This window comes from Lepidochelys kempii, chromosome 11, assembly GCF_965140285.1.
Source record: "Lepidochelys kempii isolate rLepKem1 chromosome 11, rLepKem1.hap1, whole genome shotgun sequence".
NCBI lineage: Eukaryota > Metazoa > Chordata > Testudines > Cheloniidae > Lepidochelys > Lepidochelys kempii.
In genome coordinates, this window is record NC_136390.1 from 19,439,455 (window position 1) to 19,458,594 (window position 19,140).

A 19,140-nucleotide genomic window follows, 5' to 3' on the forward strand; every position below is an offset into this window, starting at 1 on the left:
AGCCCTAGTCTTGAGAATTATTGGTTCAAACTATTCAGTGATTACTTGCAAACATTCAAAGAATAGGTGGATCAGTTTGTGAAAGATTTTCTAACAGAAAAGAGACTAAACTTGTAACTAATATAATTTGTAATGAATAGTTTGACCATCTTTAAGACAAAAAATTGAAGGTTTTGTTTCCTAGATAATTTTGCACTTAATTTTTTACTACTTATGGAAAGGAAAAAGCATACTTAGAGATGTGACTCTTAAATACAAGGTATTATATTTGAGCTGTTTTTCTCTCTCATGTTTCTTGAAACCCCATCCTTTTATTAGCCTGTAAAGCAGCCCAGGATATAGCAGGCTGGCTGAGACCCCCAAAGCACAGGGCATCAGAAGAGGAAGGCTTCTCTGCCTATCTTGCTGAAAATAGATCTGTCTGTAGTAAGTGACTTTCTGCCCAATTTCCTTGGAACTGGCTGCTGAAGTGTGAGTTGCCAAAATTTTGCACAATAACAAGCTACAATCTACATAACACCTGGCCTACACAAACTAGATTATTATGAGCTTTATCCAAACTGTCATTCAAGTGGCTTTGGTATTCCCATTTTAATCTGACCTAGTAATCCATAAAAGAGAATTATTTTAGCACTTCCAATACTCTATTGCAGGTTTCATTCTCCTTTACTTGAGACGAGTAGATCTACAGGACCCATCTAACAAGATGAGCAGGAATGACAGGAAGATCATCCAATTCCTAGATGAGGAAACAATGAACTGGGTTGAAAGGTGGGAAACTGATTAGATTTCTAAAATCCTCTCACTGTACAGTCTGTTTATCATCTCCTCATTGTCTCTCTCTCTCTCTCTCTCTCTACTGAGGCTCTGCAATTCAAATTGACCAGTGCAGATATGCCTCCTTGTTTACTTCATGCACTTCTTTTGGAAGATCTATTCTTCCAAAAGGCTTTGAGGAAATTTTAACTCTTGAGGGATTAGGAGCTGAGCCAAAATATATGCTGGGGAAGGAATTGTCACTCATTTGGAATGACCATCTCCCATCCTTCTGCATGCATTACTGCTCTTTGGTGGGCTTGCTTTACACCTAAGGCCCTGTCTCCTCTGCGGATTTCAGCCATCGGTGGCCAAGCACCAGCGTAGCTGCTCTGGTGCAAACTCCTAATGTAGGTAGGCAAAGCTGATACAAGAAGCAACTTGCACCAGCGTAGACAGCCCCCTGCTTCAACTCAGGGTAAACTGCACTGGTGCAAACTGTACCTTTGCCTCTCTATACACAGTATCAGTGCTGCTACACTGAGGACTGGCAACTAGCTTAGCAGCTGGACTGGGAAATCTCCAGAACTGCTACTAGGTGAAATTAACTGCGTATGTACTCTAGTAGGTTTTTCTTTCCAGGGAACTTCTCAGGAAGATATCTGAAAACCAGAAGGAAATATGTGTTCCCAAGTGGATAGGACACATGCTTAGAAGTCAGGAGGCCTGGGTTCTATTCCTGGCTCTGCTACTGATTGGGGCGGTCTTCAGCAAATCACTTCACTTCTCTGTGCCTCTATTTCCCCTCCTACACTTTGCCTGTCTTCTCTGTTTAAATAGTAGGTTTCAGAGTAGCAGCCGTGTTAGTCTGTATTCGCAAAAAGAAAAAGAGTACTTGTGGCACCTTAGAGACTAACAAATTTATTTGAGCATAAGCTTTCGTGAGCTACACCTTACTTCATCGGATGCATTCAGTGGAAAATACAGTGGGGAGATTTATATACATAGAGAACATGAAACAATGGGTGTTACCATACACATTGTAACGAGAGTGATCACTTAAGGTGAGCTATCACCAGCAGGAGAGCGGGGGGGAGTGGGGAACTTTTGTAGTGATAACCAAGGTGGGCCATTTCTAGGAGTTGACAAGAACATTTGAGGAACAATGTAGGGGGGAGGAATAAACAAGGGGAAATAGTTTTACTTTGTGTAATGACCCATCCACTCCCAGTCTCTATTCAAGCCTAAGTTAATTGTATCCAGTTTGCAAATTAATTCCAATTCAGCAGTCTCTCACTGGAGTCTGTTTTTGAAGTTTTTTTGTTGAAGAATTGCCACTTTCAGGTCTGTAATCAAGTGACCAAAGAGACTGAAGTGTTCTCCGACTGGTTTTTGAATGTTATAATTCTTGACGTCTGATTTGTGTGCATTTATTCTTTTACGTAGAGACTGTCCAGTTTGACCAATGTACATGGCAGAGGGGCATTGCTGGCACATGATGGCATATATCACATTGGTAGATGTGCAGATGAACGAGCCTCTGATAGTGTCGCTGATGTGATTAGGCCCTATGACGGTGTCCCCTGAATAGATATGTGGACACAGTTGGCAACGGGCTTTGTTGCAAGGATAGGTTCCTGGGTTAGTGGTTCTGTTGTGAGGTGTGTGGTTGCTGGTGAGTATTTGCTTCAGGTTGGGGGTCTGTCTGTAAGCAAGGACTGGCCTGTCTCCCAAGATCTGTGAGAGTGATGGGTCGTCCTTCAGGATAGGTTGTAGATCCTTGAGATGCGTTGGAGAGGTTTTAGTTGGGGGCCGAAGGTGATGGCTAGCGGCGTTCTGTTATTAGCTGTAGATTGCTGAATGGGAAATTGGGAAACATGTCTAGTGAACTAATTTTTGGTGCCTAAAGAGGTTGTCCCTGGTGTACAGTCATATCACAAAGGTCATATATTAGACGTAAAGGGCCTGATTGTCATTCATTAATGCCAGATTTATACCACCGAAGTCAGTGGAATTTTTCTTGATCCACACTGCTCATAATTAGGTTCACAGTATATGGAGTATAAGGATAAACCATCAGCAACAATGCAGAAAAAAGCCATGAGAAATAGCTGAATACATGCTGGAATAATTTCATTATGTATACAGTCATTTGGTACTTGGTTAATTGGATGTGAGCATTAAAATATCCTGATATAGGAAAAAGGGTTATTAAGTATAAAAATTGGTTGACTGCACTGAAGATAGCTTTTTTGAAACCTTCAAAAAGTATCAGTGAAGAATGAGAAGAATATTTCTTTTCTTTTCTTAAAAAGTGACAGACTTCGCTCAAAAAATCAATATTCCCCCTTTATTTGAGAACTTCAACCAGTTTGGAGTTCTCTTGTACTAATAATTCAATTCTTGAAAATACAGGATAAGATTTTCAGAAGCATTTAAGTGACTTTGAAAGTCAATATAATTTGTGCTCTTGAGCCATTTCAGTGCTTTTGAAAATCTCACCCATACGAGTCATTATGGAAGTGCCTTAAATATTTCATGGTGAATACAATTGTAATGCTGAAGAAAATACAATATTGTGATTTTATTGTGCTAAATATAAAGAGTTCACTCAATATTGAGTTATTTCTTGGGATTATTATTAAATATGTAGTAAGAAATTTACAAAGTTCAATAATCTAGTTAATTTATTTAAGAAAAAAGAAAAGCAGTACTTGTGGCACCTTAGAGACTAACAAATTTATTTGAGCATAAGCTTTCGTGAGCTACAGCCCACTTCATCGGATGCATCGGATGCTGTAGCTCACGAAAGCTTATGCTCAAATAAATTTGTTAGTCTCTAAGGTGCCACAAGTACTTCTTTTCTTTTTGTGAATACAGACTAACACGGCTGCTACTCTGAAACCTGTCATTAAGAAAAAAGGTAAGAGTTTACTTTATCATGGTCTACAAGTACCTACCTAGGAAAGAGATTCTGACAGTAGATGCCTCTTCTTGTGTGTAGCAGAAAAAGGCATAACAGGATCCAACTGAAGGTAGACAATTCAGACTAGAAATAAGGCACAAATTGTTAACAGTGAGAATAATTATCATTTCAACAAATTACCTACTGGTATGATGGATTCTCTGTCATTCGAAATCTGCAGATCAAGACTGTGTGTCTGTCTGAAAGATATGTTGTAGCTCAGAGAAAGAAGATGGGTGAGGTAATATGTTTTATCTGACTAACTTCTATTGATGAGAGAGACAAGCTTTTGAGTTTACAGAGCTCTTCTTCAGGTCACTGTAGTTCAATCAGAAGTTATGGGCCTGATGCAGAAATTGTCTGTGGATCTATGGACTATTATGCCAAAGGTCAGACCAGATGAACATAATCATCCCTTCTGGCTATAAAAAACTATGAATCTATGAAACTACGGTAGCAATAGTGGAAACTTTTAGAGAGAAAGAGCTAATATGGACATGCCCATAGAGAAGTAAAAGTCCTCAGTTGATTCAATGCATTTTAGTGGATTTTTCCTCTGTTTATAGTGAAGTTTCCATGCTAATCCCTTTAGAGTGCAGCATTTATCACCTACCAGATAAGTGTTAAGTGCTGTGTTCCAAAGGGATTATCATCTACTTCCTCTTCTTGTACTTGCTGAAGAGATAAAGTGAGTTGAGGAGAAGATGTCTCATAGGAAGAAGGTTTAGGAGGTTTCTTCTCTTGGTGCAGCTGCTCCTAATGAGGAGTGCAAGAGAAGCTGCTCCCTGTTGGAGTGAAGATATAATCAGACCTCTTCAAAGGTACTGCCTCAGCTATACCAAGGGGTGCAAAGACAGTGCCTCTATTCCTTGGGTAAAAAGGAGGTCATTTACCACTGAGCCCTTTCCCACTCTATCAAAACAGTTCCCGCACTCCCCCAAGCGTCAATATAAAATATCTACTTAAATATGGGCCAGATTCTGTTCTGACAGAGTACACTGTCATTTTCCTTAACTTTTTCACCATTGTTCTAGCACTGGTAATAACAGTGCCTGCGTGCTAGGTAGAACTGCCATTGTGATGTCTATGCCTCCCCACAATTAAAATGGTGACTGGAAGTGCAGGCTCCCACATCCCATGTCATTTCAGATCACTTGGCCCTTTGTAATTCAGTCCTACTCACCTGCCTAACAACTGACTTGCACACTTTGTTTAATCTCAAAATTAAAACTAATGAGCACTGGGATGGCTATTTTCTTCTTCTTCTTCAACGCTTAGCCGAATGGTTGGCTGTAGTGATCATTCACCATTTGGTCTGTTCCTGTGCGACCGCAAGGGCTTGACAGCCTGAGAGTCCAACACTGGAACAGACTTGATGAACCCATGTAATAGGGGGTCTGCCTCTGGGCCACCTCCACCCCTCAATGTTCGCTGGAACGTCTTGTCACGAGAACGCCACATGTCCAAAAAGTGTAAGATGCCATCTGTGGACAACGGCCCTGGGAGCCTGTAGACCGGAGTGACCGTAAACATCTGCATTACTAATGAAGTCATTTCACTTAATGCCCAATATATGACGTTGGCATTGTGTGTGGAAAGGCTCCAGCTTTGCCCAGTCTGAGCAGCATAGTGTCCAGGTTTCACAGGTGTACAACAGTATGGAGAGGTTACAGCTTGAATAGATCCTGAACTTGGTTGTTATGCTGAGATGATGCTGACTCCCCCCTCCCTGTGACAGACCTGTACCTCATCGTGGTGGAGGGCTGTAACATCTGAAGTAGAGGATTGCTTGTTTGAGCTATGCCATCAGCAATGAAGGCTTGTCCAAAATATCACCTTGGGCATTATGTGAGGTGGACAGGTCCAACAAGAACCGTGAAATCATAGCCAACACAGGCGGTGAAGATGCAGGGCAGCACCTAGCTACCTGAGGTGAAGGAAGTCACTGTGAGAGACTCAAGGTCTCGGGCCGCATAGCGTGAAGCCAGTACTGGTAGACCTGGAAAAGGTGCGTGTTACTGCATCTCCATCTCATCCCAGTGGGACGAGATAGTCTGTGGGACAATCATTCACTCTTGCTTTTACCATCATGGCTATTTTGCAAAGAGTGTGGAAAGCCTCTTTATTTATTTATTTATTTATTTATTTTTAGTTACAAATTACTGACAGCATTTCGGTGCTTTGGTGCAAACGACTGGCTTTGGCCAAAATCTTTTCTAAATGCTAGTCCCACTTGCAGTGTAGTGGGGATCCTTTTCCTTGGTTTTTATGCCACTTCTAAGAGAAGCCTTTACTTGTTCTAAATTCAAAGTTCTTTCTTAAGTGTTGCTGCCCCTAGATAAAAGGTGCAACTTGCTCTTCCCCTGTGTGCATCCTGCACTGGGCACCCGGGTGCTCCAGGGGCGGGTGACAGGCAGACTTGCTGCTGCTCTGGAGGAGCAGAGGGAGTGGAGAACCAGCCAGTGGAAATGAGAGACCCTCTTGCCTCCAACTTTGCCCTCTGTGAGGTCTGAGCCTTCTGTCTTCCATCATTCTCCCCCACCTCTGCTGGGGAGGGGGGGGGATTAGGTCTGAACCCTCTAGCCCCCCCCCCCCTTCCTGGCCAGGGAAAGGGTCTGGGCTCTCTGGCCCCCACCTCTGTGCAGGGGCTGGGGATATTTGAGACTTTCTCGCCCCTGGAGCTGCCCAGCGCGCGGCAGGTGTAGCGCATCCAGCAGGCACCTGAGGTCGGAGAATGGGGGCGAAGGATGCTCCCCCCCCCCGCAACAGGACAAGCCCAGGCTGCCGCGAGGAGCTGCTGTAATGCTCGGGAGAGGGCGGGGAGGAGGAGGCTGGGGCTGGCTCCCCCGCTTGCCTCGGGGAGTCACCTAGCAGCCAATGAGGCTGCCGCGCCGTACAGCAGGTGGCGTTCGAAAGCGCTTGTTCCGCCTCCAGCGCCGAACCCCTCTCGGCTGCTGCCTGCCCGCGCGCTGGGATGGGTGGCCCGCTGCGAAACCACCATCTTTCCTGCGCTCGGGGAAGCGCGCTGCTGCTCCCAGCCCCCGTGGCAGACTGAGGCAAGGCTGGTAAGTGCCCGTCCCTGAGCAGGGAGCAGCAGCGGCCTCGGCTCCTGCGCTTGCCGCCTGCGCTCCTCGGGGAGCCAGCCTCCCCGTGCTGACTTTGCAGCTCCTAAGAGGACGCTGATCCGGGAGCAGGCAGATTTGGGAGGCCAGTGTAAACGGTCACCTTAAACCTTGTCAGTGATTTCGGGACCTAGGCGGCAGCTGCTCGCAGGAGGGTTGAATCTCTCACACAACTGACTTTTCCTCCCCCCCCAGCTGGTTATTTTCTGAAAAAAACCTCCACAAACTCTGATCTGATTTCAGCCTCACCATGTTCTCAGATTGTTATGGAAACCTTTGAAGCCCAACAAACCCTGTTCCGCACTGTAAACTTGAGACGGAATGGAGCCGCTAGGGCGAGGAGCGCGTCAACCTGTTAAAAAACGAGAGTTGATTTCTTCTCGGTAGGGTTGTTAATCTGCATTGCGATTCCCCCAAAGTCTGTGCATGCCTTAAAACAAGGAAGAAATTCGCGGGGTTCTGTAATCCGCTAGACTATAACATGGTTAAACTGGTTTTATAGTAGGATCCTGTAGTCTAATTGACGGTCTTGTTTGACTAATATCAACTACTTGGAATCGGAGTTGAAACGCTTGCTGTGAAAGTGCCGCTTCTGTGGCATTAAACAAACGTTGCAACAGTGTTTAAACGAAGCAGATTAAAGCTGCGATTAAAATGTATATACTTCGTTGAAGAAATATCTACGTCTCCTAGCAGAACTCTCTGCAGTAAATGTCCTGATTTTAAATACCCTGCGATCCTGTGTAAAACTGGGATTTAGCTACATCTGTGAAAGCAAAACAGCGGATTTTTTTTTTGCTGTCTAGTTTCTGCACTGTCTTCAGTACTTTTTTCTTCTTCTTCCTTCAAAGAGCTTTGGGATGGTATCAGTTGCTTTTCATTTCTTTTGAAATACACTTTCTGTAAAAATGGTGGGAAATAGTTCATTGCTGCACTGGTCAACTGTAAACACCGGTTCTTGCATCACCAAAGCTAAAAGCATCTTTTGATTGGAAAAGTGAGGGATACTATCATGCAGTTCGTGAATGTACATAGCATCTGTCCTGCTGCAGGCGATGAACTGTCTCTGGAGGAGCTCAAGTAGTATTTTTCAGAATTATACAGGTAGTCTCTGCAGTGTTTAAATATCCTGAATATGTTGTATTAAATAATCATAGTACAGGATATGATAAAACATGTCCCCATTTTTTGAGGTTTTCTTTGTTCAAGCAATAGCTGAATGTCAAAATGATAAATTTATCTTTCAGGAAGAGTGTCAGGGATGGTACAGGTTTGTTGGGTAACTAGAAGGCAGCTAATCTTCAGAGATATCCCTTTGTGTCCCCTGGTATATGGCTGTAATAGCTGTTTTAAAACTGTCTTTAAAAGATCCAAAAGTGCTATTAAATATGAAATTAATCAGGGCAAAATATAATTACATTTTTACCTGCATGTGGAAAAAATGGGTTTGAGGAGATACATTGTAAACTCAGCACTTGTTTAAAGGCTTTTAAAAGTAGCATAGCTTGTACTCAGTTGTCATTTTTGGTTTACATGCACCTCATCTCCTATGTCCAGTGCTCGATGGCTACATAACTTCTGAAGTTGTACTTTGAATGTTAATAATGCAGCACATCTGTTTTGTCTTTTTTCTACATTAACACTTCAGTTAGTGATTGAAACAATGGACTTTTATATGTGCCTTATTTCCTTAACCACTGGGTTCTCAGGTTTTGACTTAGCCATCTTCATATTTCAATTTACTCCATGTCTTACTACTCAGCAAAGGTCAAACCATGTAGAAACCTGTTCTATATCTGTGTTAGAGACAATAAAGAATGATGTCCCGCAATAAACCTGTAATGATGAGCTAACCATTTGTGGAGGGTGTTTTAAAAGGATGTATGGCCATAAGGAGTACTTGTTGTCCATCGTCTCCAGTTGTCGCACATGATTTAAACCTTTATTGACATGAAACTAGCATTTTCAATATTTCATTTTTCTAATAAACAGAAAAACATTATGCATCTTAAATAATGAGATTTTTAATTTTATATTTCTTGGTAGTAAATTGTCTTTGAAGTTTGTGAAAGAAGCTGTGCAGAAGATGGAAGACAACTATTCATATTTTTATATCTGCTATGAGCAATAAAGAAGTGTGGTGAGGGGTAGAAGTGGGGGCGGAGGAGAATTTATAAATCATGAGAGCTAGTACAGTGCATCTGATATACGTGAATTTCAATCAGCGTATTTGAGAAGGGACCTGGTAATATTTTTTGCGGTTTGCACAGGCTGTGCTTTTACAGGTGTCTGATGCTTCCACAAGTTAAGCGCTGAGGGAATAAAATCTTTTCAGAAGTTTGAACAGAATGGGCAAACTTTTTAATGTTTGAAAGCACTAAAATGCTGTGTAAGTAATACCTCAAAGATGAGAAAGGTAACCTTATAATAACATTTATGAGGATCTTCAGAAATTATAATGCTTCTGAGATAGATACAGTACAATGAACTTTTAAAAATTAGAGCTTTCAGACATGTATACTCTTTAACAAGTAGATAAGCAATAAAGGGGTATTTTGATGCTTGAAAGAAACTTCTCATAATGAGATAAAAATGTACAATTAATGCTAATTTACAGTACTAATTAATGGTAAAGAATTACACTCTTAGCTACATTATTAGTGATTATTTGCATTTGATTATCACCCAAAAGCCCTAATCATCATCAGGCCTCCATTGGCTACATGTAGGTGGTGTACAGCATTCACATTATATAACAGATACTGAAGAAAATATTTTCCAGTGGGGTACATGCCAAAAGAATGGAATTTTATACTTCTTAATGTTGCACTACTAGTCTAAATACAGCGGTATCTCTTTGTTTGGGGCTCTTAAAAGAATTGGGCCCTGATCCTGAAAAAGTGTCTGTGTGTACATTTGTCCGTGAGTTTAATCCTGCGCGCTGTGGGTAGTCTCATTCATTTCAATGGGACCCATCAAAGAGCATTAATTAAACATGTGCACGAGTCTTTGCAGGATCAGGCACTTAGTAATTATGTGATCATTTAAAGTTCTTAAAATTCAAAAGCAGAGGGATTCTGTACCCACATATTACCTTTTAAAAGCGCTAATGTGGGCTTTCAATTAGCCTAGTGTTTAATATTTTAACTTGTGTGAATATTAATATGAGGAGCCTGATCCTTCTCTAAGTCAATGGTAGTTTTGACATTTACTTCAATGGGGTTGAGGAACGTGTATGATTACCTGATTATTGTTTACAAGTAAGTAGCTCTTCCTACTAAAGACTATCTAAAAAGTCTTTCCTCACAATCTGACCAGAGATCTGTTTGTTTGTTTTTTTACTATGTTTCTGTGAGGAATAGCTATCTAATTTATCTAATCTATCTATATTAATAATTTGTAATTTGTAATTTGGTCGGATTTTATTATGTGATTTTAAAAAAACTTTTTGTAATCCTCCGAAGATACTAAAATACAATAAACCTCATATTTAAGGGTTAAACCTATATATTTTGGTTTAACATGATCTTCTTTCAGTGATCATGTTTCAATAGGTTGTAAATGGAAGACCAGACAGATGGTAGCTGCTGAGCTCCATATGTATGCACTAGGGGAAAGAGGTGATTTGTGCTCTGGGGTCATGTTACCTCCTACTTCATTACTTCTGGATCAGTAACAACATTCAGGAAAACTCTCTACTTGTTGTGGTGGCTGCTTTTTAAGTTGTGTCTCTGATGCTCAGGGAGTCTGAATTGAGGAATGGGATGTTTCTTCTTCAAGCTTTCTTAACTTCTTTGTATACACATGTATTGTTGACAAGTGCTCAAGAAACAGGACTTTTATAATACTGTATTGCTTGAAATTGGCAAACTTGTCTCAAAGTTTGAGTTTGCACGAGTTTAGTAGTTACTTAGGCCTAGTCCATACTAGAAAAGTTTCACCATGGGTAGGGGCTGTGACTTTTTACTGATATCATGATACTAGTATAATTCTTAGGCCAGGTCTATACTACACACTTATTTTGGTACAACTAGGTCGCCCTGAGTGACATAGTTATACCAACTTTAACCCCACTCTCCGCTGCCCCATGTAGATAGGGTGACCAGATGTCCTGATTTTATAGGGACAGTCCTGATTTTTGGGTCTTTTTCTCATATAGGCTCCTATTATCCCCCACCCCCATCCCGATTTTTCACATTTGCTGTCTGGTCACCCTACGTGTAGACAGCGCTATGTCGGCGGGAGAACTTCTCCCACTGACATAGCTACCACCTGTCACAGAAGTGAAGTTATTAAGCGGATGGGAGAGCTTGCTCCCATTGGCTTTGAGCATCTTCACCAGAAGCACTACAGTGGCGCAGCTGCACCAATGCAAGTTTGTAGTGTAGACCTGCTCCTAGTGTAGATATAGTTATACTGGTATAGCTTATTTTGCTTCCTGAACCAAAATCAACTATGTCAGTATAAGCACTTTTATCCCAGTATAATTGCATTCACACTTGGGGATGGGATGGGGGGTGGCATGGGTGGCTGCTTTAACTATCTTAGTATAACTAAAGCAGCAAAACTTTCTAGTTTAAGGGTATGTCTATGCTACTAGTGTAGTATAGACATTTACTACAGTGACAGAAAGGGTTTTTCTATTACTGTAGTAAATCTACCCCCTTGAGAGGTGGTATCTAGGTTAATGGAATAATTCTTCTGTTGACCTAGCTGTGCCTACAATGGGAGTTACGTTGACCTAGTTATATTGCACAGGGCATGACATTTTTCACTGCCGTGAGCGATGTAGCTAGGTTGACCAAAGTTTTTAGGTGTAGACCACACCTAAACAAGCCCGTAGTGTGGAAGCTATAGTGAGAGAAAAGAGGGGTGTAGTCTGTGGTTTTTTTTAAAACCAAAAATTCAAGAGTCTGGGAATCCTCATGCTCACAGCATAAACTAATTGGGGGAGGGTAGGAAGAAACTTCCATGCAGGCAGGTTAATTCATAACTCCCTATTCAGGGTTTCTTGCCCCGTCTGGTGAAGTATTTGGTATATGTCAATATCAGAGACAGGATACTGCACAAGATGGGCCACTGGCCTGATCCACTATGGCAATTCCTCTGTTCCTGTGTGTGTACAGAAATGTATGTAAGATGCCCTTGACCAAGGTACTGGAAATGAGGAAAAAGAGATATGACAGTATGAGGCTGTAAACAAATATAGAAACACAATTATGGTACAAAGAACATGAAAGCTATTAAAACTCAAGTGCATACAGCTTGACTAGGAAGTGTAGTATGAAAAGAAGAGTAGGGGAAGGCAAGTAAAGGAGCAATGATCATGCAGAGATAAACAGTTTCCAAATAATGAACATTTTACATTATTTAAATGTAGTAATGGGGGTGGGGGGGGGAATGATAGAAGGAGACCTAAACAGAAAATGTGAAAAGGACTTCAAAAAAAGAAATAGTCTGAAAACAGTGAATATTGGGTAATATTAAAATGAATGAGATGATCTGGATTCTAAAGCAGAGTAGCAATAGTCTACTTCCATTCTGGCTTGGAATGAATAACTTTTTTTTTTGTTAATGGGCAAGTAAAATATCATCACCAGTACAGCAGCATAATGGTAACGGTGAGTACGTAGGTTTTATCCATGGGCTGGCTCATTTTCTGATCAGTTCAACCTTTCAGAATAAAGAAACATCAACTCACATAATAGCTGTAGAAATTAACTGTAATTTTGGCAGTTTCTGATCTATATTTCTTCAACAACAGGCAATAACACAAACAGCTGTATTTCCGTACTGTATAAGGGAAGCACACAGTCTTCTGTATGCTTCTGTTTTGTCAGATCATGGTGGGCAGAAGAAGCCCTGATGTAATCCCAGAAAACATGGCCAGTGGATAATCTCTACCTAGGAGTACTTTAGGGTCTCTGCTTGGGCATTTGATAACTTGAGTGTTCTTTGTTTTGGCTGTGGTACTCAGAACTGGTTTCCTAGCCATTTTCTTTTTACCAGAAATAGCAGAGACCAGAATAGGATCTGAGATTTACATTATGTGAGAGAAATAATTCCTGGGCATAGACGTGCTGGAACAATTTGTATAGTGGGGTTGCTGAGAACCATTGAACCAAGCTGTTAACCCTGTATCTGATGGAAACCATTTCAAGCCAGGGGATGCGGCAGCACCATCAGCACCCCTGGTTCCAGCACCTATACCTGGGCATAACACAGGATCTCTAAGATACTGTGACAACTAAAGGCTTGAGCAGTTCGGTACAGGTATAAACAGTAAACATAACTTATCCTTACTTATCATATCTTGTGTCACTGTTGCAACAAATTCCAGTGCATCTACTAATACTAAAAGGATATGTACTGCAACAATTTGCAGTTTATGTGGCAGCATTTTGTAGTGCATGACTTACTTTCAGTGAAACATAGCTTATATTTTTTGGGCGGTGAGGGGGAGGGAGAGGGCAGGTTGCCTGACATACTACCTAGACTGTGGCACACCTCATTCTAAATAAAAACAAACAGCAACAAAAACCCAGGCCTAGATTCCTTGCTCTCACTTTTTTTATATTGGTAATTGCCACTCGGTTGTGTGCTATGTCATAAAATATGCTGAAACAGATACAGAAAAAAGAATATTTCTAACCTATTTACCTGTTCAACGTGTATTCAGTTACACTATGATTATTTATAACATGACTGTTGCCCACAACATGGACTGCCTGTCTGTCTGTCAGATATGGTGAATAGTCATTAATTTATGAAATTAAAGCTCGACCTCTTTCTCTCTAATGGGCTGAAACCAGGGGTCACCCAATGAAATTAATGGTCAGCAGGTTTAAAACAAAACAAAAGGAAGTACTTCTTCACACAACACACAGTGGACCTCATTGCCAGGGGATGTTGTGAAGGCCAAACTATAACTGGATTAAAAAAAGAATTAGATATATTCAAGGAGGAAGGTCCATCAATGTCTCTTAGACCAGATGGTCAGGGATGTAACCCCGTGCTCTGGGTGTCCGTAAACTTCTGACTGACAGATGCTGGGACAGGATGACAGGGGATGGATTGCATGATGATTGCCCTGTTCATTCCTTTTGAAGCACCTGGCATTGGCCACTGTCGGAAAACTGGTTTCAGAGTAACAGCCATGTTAGTCTGTATTTGCAAAAAGAAAAGGAGTACTTGTGGCACCTTAGAGACTAACCAATTTATTTGAGCATAAGCTTTCGTGAGCTACAGCTCACTTCATCGGATGCATACTGTGGAAAATACAGAAGATGTTTTTATACACACAGACCATGAAAAAATGGGTGTTTATCACTACAAAAGTTTTTCTCTCCCCCCACCCCACTCCCCTGCTGGTAATAGCTTATCTAAAGTGATCACTCTCCTTACAATGTGTATGATAATCAAGGTGGGCCATTTCCAGCACAAATCCAGGTTTTCTGCCCCTCCCCGCCCCCCCCCCCCCCGGATTTGTGCTGGAAATGGCCCACCTTGATTATCATACACATTGTAAGGAGAGTGATCACTTTAGATAAGCTATTACCAGCAGGGGAGTGGGGTGGGGGGAGAGAAAAACTTTTGTAGTGATAAACACCCATTTTTTCATTGTCTGTGTGTATAAAAACATCTTCTGTATTTTCCACTGAATGCATCCGATGAAGTGAGCTGTAGCTCACGAAAGCTTATGCTCAAATAAATTGGTTAGTCTCTAAGGTGCCACAAGTACTCCTTTTCCTTTTTGTCGGAAGACCACTGGTCTGACCCAGTGTGGCCATTCTTATGAAACCAAAACCCAATTTCCAAGCACTTCTGAATTTCAACATACCTGATTTATATTTTCTTGGAGAATAAATTTATCCAGGAATCTAAGTGCAATATATTCTATATTTTCTGGAATAATACAGACAAGCCTACTCAGAGGCATTCAAGAAGCAGTACTTCTAGGGTTAAACCTTTGGGACTGGGTAGAGGAATAAGTACAACTTCCCAGAATGATAAATATCTGAATTTGGCTTAAACTTTATCAGCCCAAGTTACTTTATTGGGCAAATTCAGACATGCTATACAATCTGCAGTCACATGGCCCCATGATTCTGAGGGAGGAGTTTGCAAACTCTATATACATGTATTGTTTTGTGTGTGTATATGTGAAAATGGATTGTCATTCTAAGATGTTGTTTGTTCAGTGATGTTTTTTCCTGCTTCCTTAAACTTGTCTGTGTTACTTTTCTAAGTATGTTGCACTTACACTCCTGATATGTTGTTTTCAAACAGAATCATATAAAACTTGCATTAAAACTTCTCAATTTTTGATCACACTGTGTCCCAATTTCACTATCTTGAGCACAGGTATATTTAACTGTATCCGTTTGGAGAAAAGGTTTAGTGCAGAAATTACTGTAGGCTCTTCAAATACTTAAATTATTTGACTTTTTGGTGCTAAGCAATTTGTACTTTCAGATCCAGTTGAGCCCTAAGTATTTGGACAGTGTACTGAAACGATCAAGCAAAAAAGTGTAATTGGACAATGGTTGCTCCATGGTCTAATCTGGCTGAAGACTAAACAAATGTAGAGAGGCTTTAAAATGTCTACAGGTACCAGTAAGATAAATATGTGGTTCATAGAAAAGAAAACAGCTTATGTATTTAAAATAGCAGAAAATTACTTATGCTAAGGGAGGTGTAGAAAGACTATTAAAATTTGGTATGTGAATAAAAAGAGAGATGCATGAGTGAGAAATGGAAAGATGGTGGTAACTCAGAACTAAGAAGAGAAATGACAAGAAAGAGTTCTGGTGAATGAAAACAGGAAAGAGAGGAGGCAAACAAGGAAGCTGATAACAAAAAACTGGGACTGTAAATGTGTTCAGAAAGATCACTGGATTGAAACCATGGAATGACAAAGATGGAAGAAAAGGCAAGAAAAAAGACATGATATAGCTCTGGTTTTAGTTATCTGCAACAGAGAGAAAAAAGATTGGGGGTGGGGTGGGGAGAGCAGCTTATGCCACTCAGATCATGACATGAGTCAAAGCTAGAAAGGAGAGGAAGAGAAACTTTAAAGAGCAAACAAACGATGGAGAGAGAAACGGCTCAACAGAAAGTATAAGAAACAAACAAATACCCACCCAGTTTTATGCACTATACCACTGATGTGCTAAATACATCAGGCTAAATCTTTCTGATGCATCTACCTATACCAGGTCTAATTTTGGCAAGAAATGTGGAAAAACAAAACAACTCATAACAAACTAAAGAGGATCCCTTAAATACATCCATGATCAACCTGATGGCCTCTTCCCCAAGTGACACTACTCCAGCAGAGATCGGAGGAGCTTTCCACCAGGGTGATGTTCTTGAAAGATTCTCAATTCTGGAACTTTCTTTCACCCGGGTCCAAAACAGCCTGAATTTGTTAGCTTCCAGGCATGTTGCAAAGGTCATCCTTTTTGTCTCAGATGTTGAGGGTGAAAGAAGATTGATGAGCTGAGGTGATAGGGTTTGATTATTGTTTGGGAGGGAGGTGGGGGATCTGATCAATGTGGTTAAGCCGAATGAGTTTGTTTGTTTGGATATCTGGCGCCTCTAGAAGTCGGAATATTAATTACTTTCATTTTTATATTCAAAAATCAAAAGGAAGATGCTTGTATTTGGGAGTTTGTCTGAAGATGATGTGCATTTTGTTTAATTAAAACTGCCTCAAACACCAAGATAGAATTTTTTTAAAATTTAAATTAGAACGAATAAATTTGAAATAGGGCAGTACTAGACAGTGTCAATTCTGAGATGTAGGAAGAGAGGGGAACTGGAAGAGGGCAGGCAGGTGCTAGAAATACAGGAGAACCCAAGAGGTTTAGGTAAGTTGTGGCTGTGCATCTAAAATTCTTTTGGGCGTACCCAAGCTGAACTTCTTAGCCCTATTGCCTCACTAATAATGATAGTAATAATCTTCCCCTGTAAAGGAGCATAAGGGAGTGCAGTAAGGGATGTAAGGCCCTGTTTATAAAGCTGCTAAAAGTGCTTTGGAAGGTATTTGCCGGAATAGCTTTAGATGCTGGTGCAGCTAGATAGAATTGTTCAGTAAGGTTGGCTCTGTTTCAAAAGGTCTGGATGTCGAGTCAAGCCCTGAAGAGATGAATTTAAGAGAGTATTTTGCAAATCAAGATTTGAAAATGAAGATACAACTATTTTTCCAACCAAAATGATGACCGCATCTGCATGGTTAGAATTGATACGATCTGTCTTTTATGGGGATTTGCATACCTGCTGTTCTCTGCTACACTTGCAAAAGTAAAATCAGAATAATCCTGCTGGGACCAATAGCTTAGGGTCAGAAACGTTCAATAACAACTTTAATTCTTCCCTCTAAAGGAAAAAGGATCAAAACATTAAAGGACTCAATTAAGTGTAACAGAGAAAGTAATATTAATGACCAGTAAAACAATAACAGAAAAATTGACCTAACGGCCATATCTGAAATGCTTCACTTGCCAAATTGTCTATTACTTTCTACACTAAACAAGGTAAGCATGTTAATCACTTGTTTTGTGTTGTGAATCAGATACCTTAAGTACTATGGCTGTGCCCAAGAACACCTCCTTTAGCCTTGTCCTGTGTTCTAACACCATCTGCCTACCGAATCATACCTTGGATTGATGGATGATCATGCTTTTGCTGTGATATTTTCTAGGGTTTGGATCTTGCATGTTCACACGTCAGCCACTGCCCTGGGCCATCCCTCTGCATTTTAAATAGTATCTGAAGAGCACATTATTTCCCCCCCCAGAAGCATTCAGTTTTAATCAAATTACCCTATACTAGAACCCATCTGTGACAATCAGGGTTCAGACACCCCAAGGGGAGAACAGAAGGTTTAAACCCCCAAAATGAGCAGTTGAATAAGCTGATTGCATACTATGTTATTGTACTATAAAAGTATATTAGGTGACATCTTTTGTGAAAGCTTGTAATAGTCTGCACTTGATGGTCATTATTATATATGTATACAGACTGCAGTTATAAATTTATGTATTTATGCATATAGAAAATTGTGTTAATAATCTATAATAGAACTTCAACTAGAACTTCACAGCAAGAAGGGGCCCCTGCTTAGCCAAGTGTTTACAGAAAACCAGCTCCAAGTAACCATCCATAGTCCGGACCAGTAAAAGCCAATGATGGGAAGTTTGAGACATCCTGGCTATCAAGCCAAGAGGGAATTTCCCCCACTCTGAATAACCATAAGTTACATGCCAGGAAAGGGCAGGGGGAAAGGAAAAAGTGTTTTTAAAAAGGAGGCTTGAAACTGAGGTTTTCATCCAGAAACCAAGGGACAGCCTCTATTCAGGAAGATGTCCATGAACACAGGAAAATTGTTCAAAGGCAAAAGGTAACTTATATTAGACAAGGGATTTTATCTAATATGAAAGTGTAAAGCCTGAGGTTGTCTTTGTTTGCTTTCTGTGTAACTTGTATATGTTTGTGTCATAAATATAAAGGGAAGGGTAAACCCCTTTGAAATCCCTCCTGGCCAGGGGAAAGCTCCTCTCACCTGTAAAGGGTTAAGAAGCTAAAGGTAACCTCGCTGGCACCTGACCAAAATGACCAATGAGGAGACAAGATACTTTCAAAAGCTGGGAGGAGGGAGAGAAACAAAGGGTCTGGGTCTGTCTGTAGTCGTCTTGGCCAGGGACAGAACAGGAATGGAGTCTTAGAACTTTTAGTAAGTAATCTAGCTAGGTATGTGTTAGATTATGATTTCTTTAAATGGCTGAGAAAAGAATTGTGCTGAATAGAATAACTATTTCTGTCTGTGTATCTTTTTTGTAACTTAAGGTTTTGCCTAGAGGGGTTCTCTATGTTTCTGAATCTAATTACCCTGTAAGATATCTACCATCCTGATTTTACAGGGGGGATTTCTTTATTTCTATTTACTTCTATTTTTTATTAAAAGTCTTCTTGTAAAACACTGAATGCTTTTTCATTGTTCTCAGATCCAAGGGTTTGGGTCTGTGGTCACCTATGCAAATTGGTGAGGCTTTTTATCCAACATTTCCCAGGAAAGGGGGGGTGCAAGTGTTGGGAGGATTGTTCATTGTTCTTAAGATCCAAGGGTCTGGGTCTGTAGTCACCTAGGCAAATTGGTGAGGCTTTTTACCAAACCTTGTCCAGGAAGTGGGGTGCAAGGTTTTGGGAAATATTTTGGGGGGAAGGACGCGTCCAAACAGCTCTTCCCCAGTAACCAGTATTAGTTTGGTGGTGGTAGCGGCCAGTCCAAGGATA

The 19,140-nt window shown here is 40.8% G+C and overlaps 1 protein-coding gene across 1 annotated transcript in view; it reads left to right on the forward strand.

Moving 5' to 3' along the window:
* The first annotated feature begins 6,694 nt into the window (after positions 1–6,694).
* Positions 6,695–19,140, forward strand: part of THSD7B (thrombospondin type 1 domain containing 7B) — a 518,592-nt gene continuing 506,146 nt past the window's right edge. The window contains exon 1 of the mRNA XM_073305365.2: positions 6,695–6,786. The gene's annotated coding sequence lies outside the window, so the exon portion shown is untranslated. The remainder of the gene's footprint in view (positions 6,787–19,140) is intronic.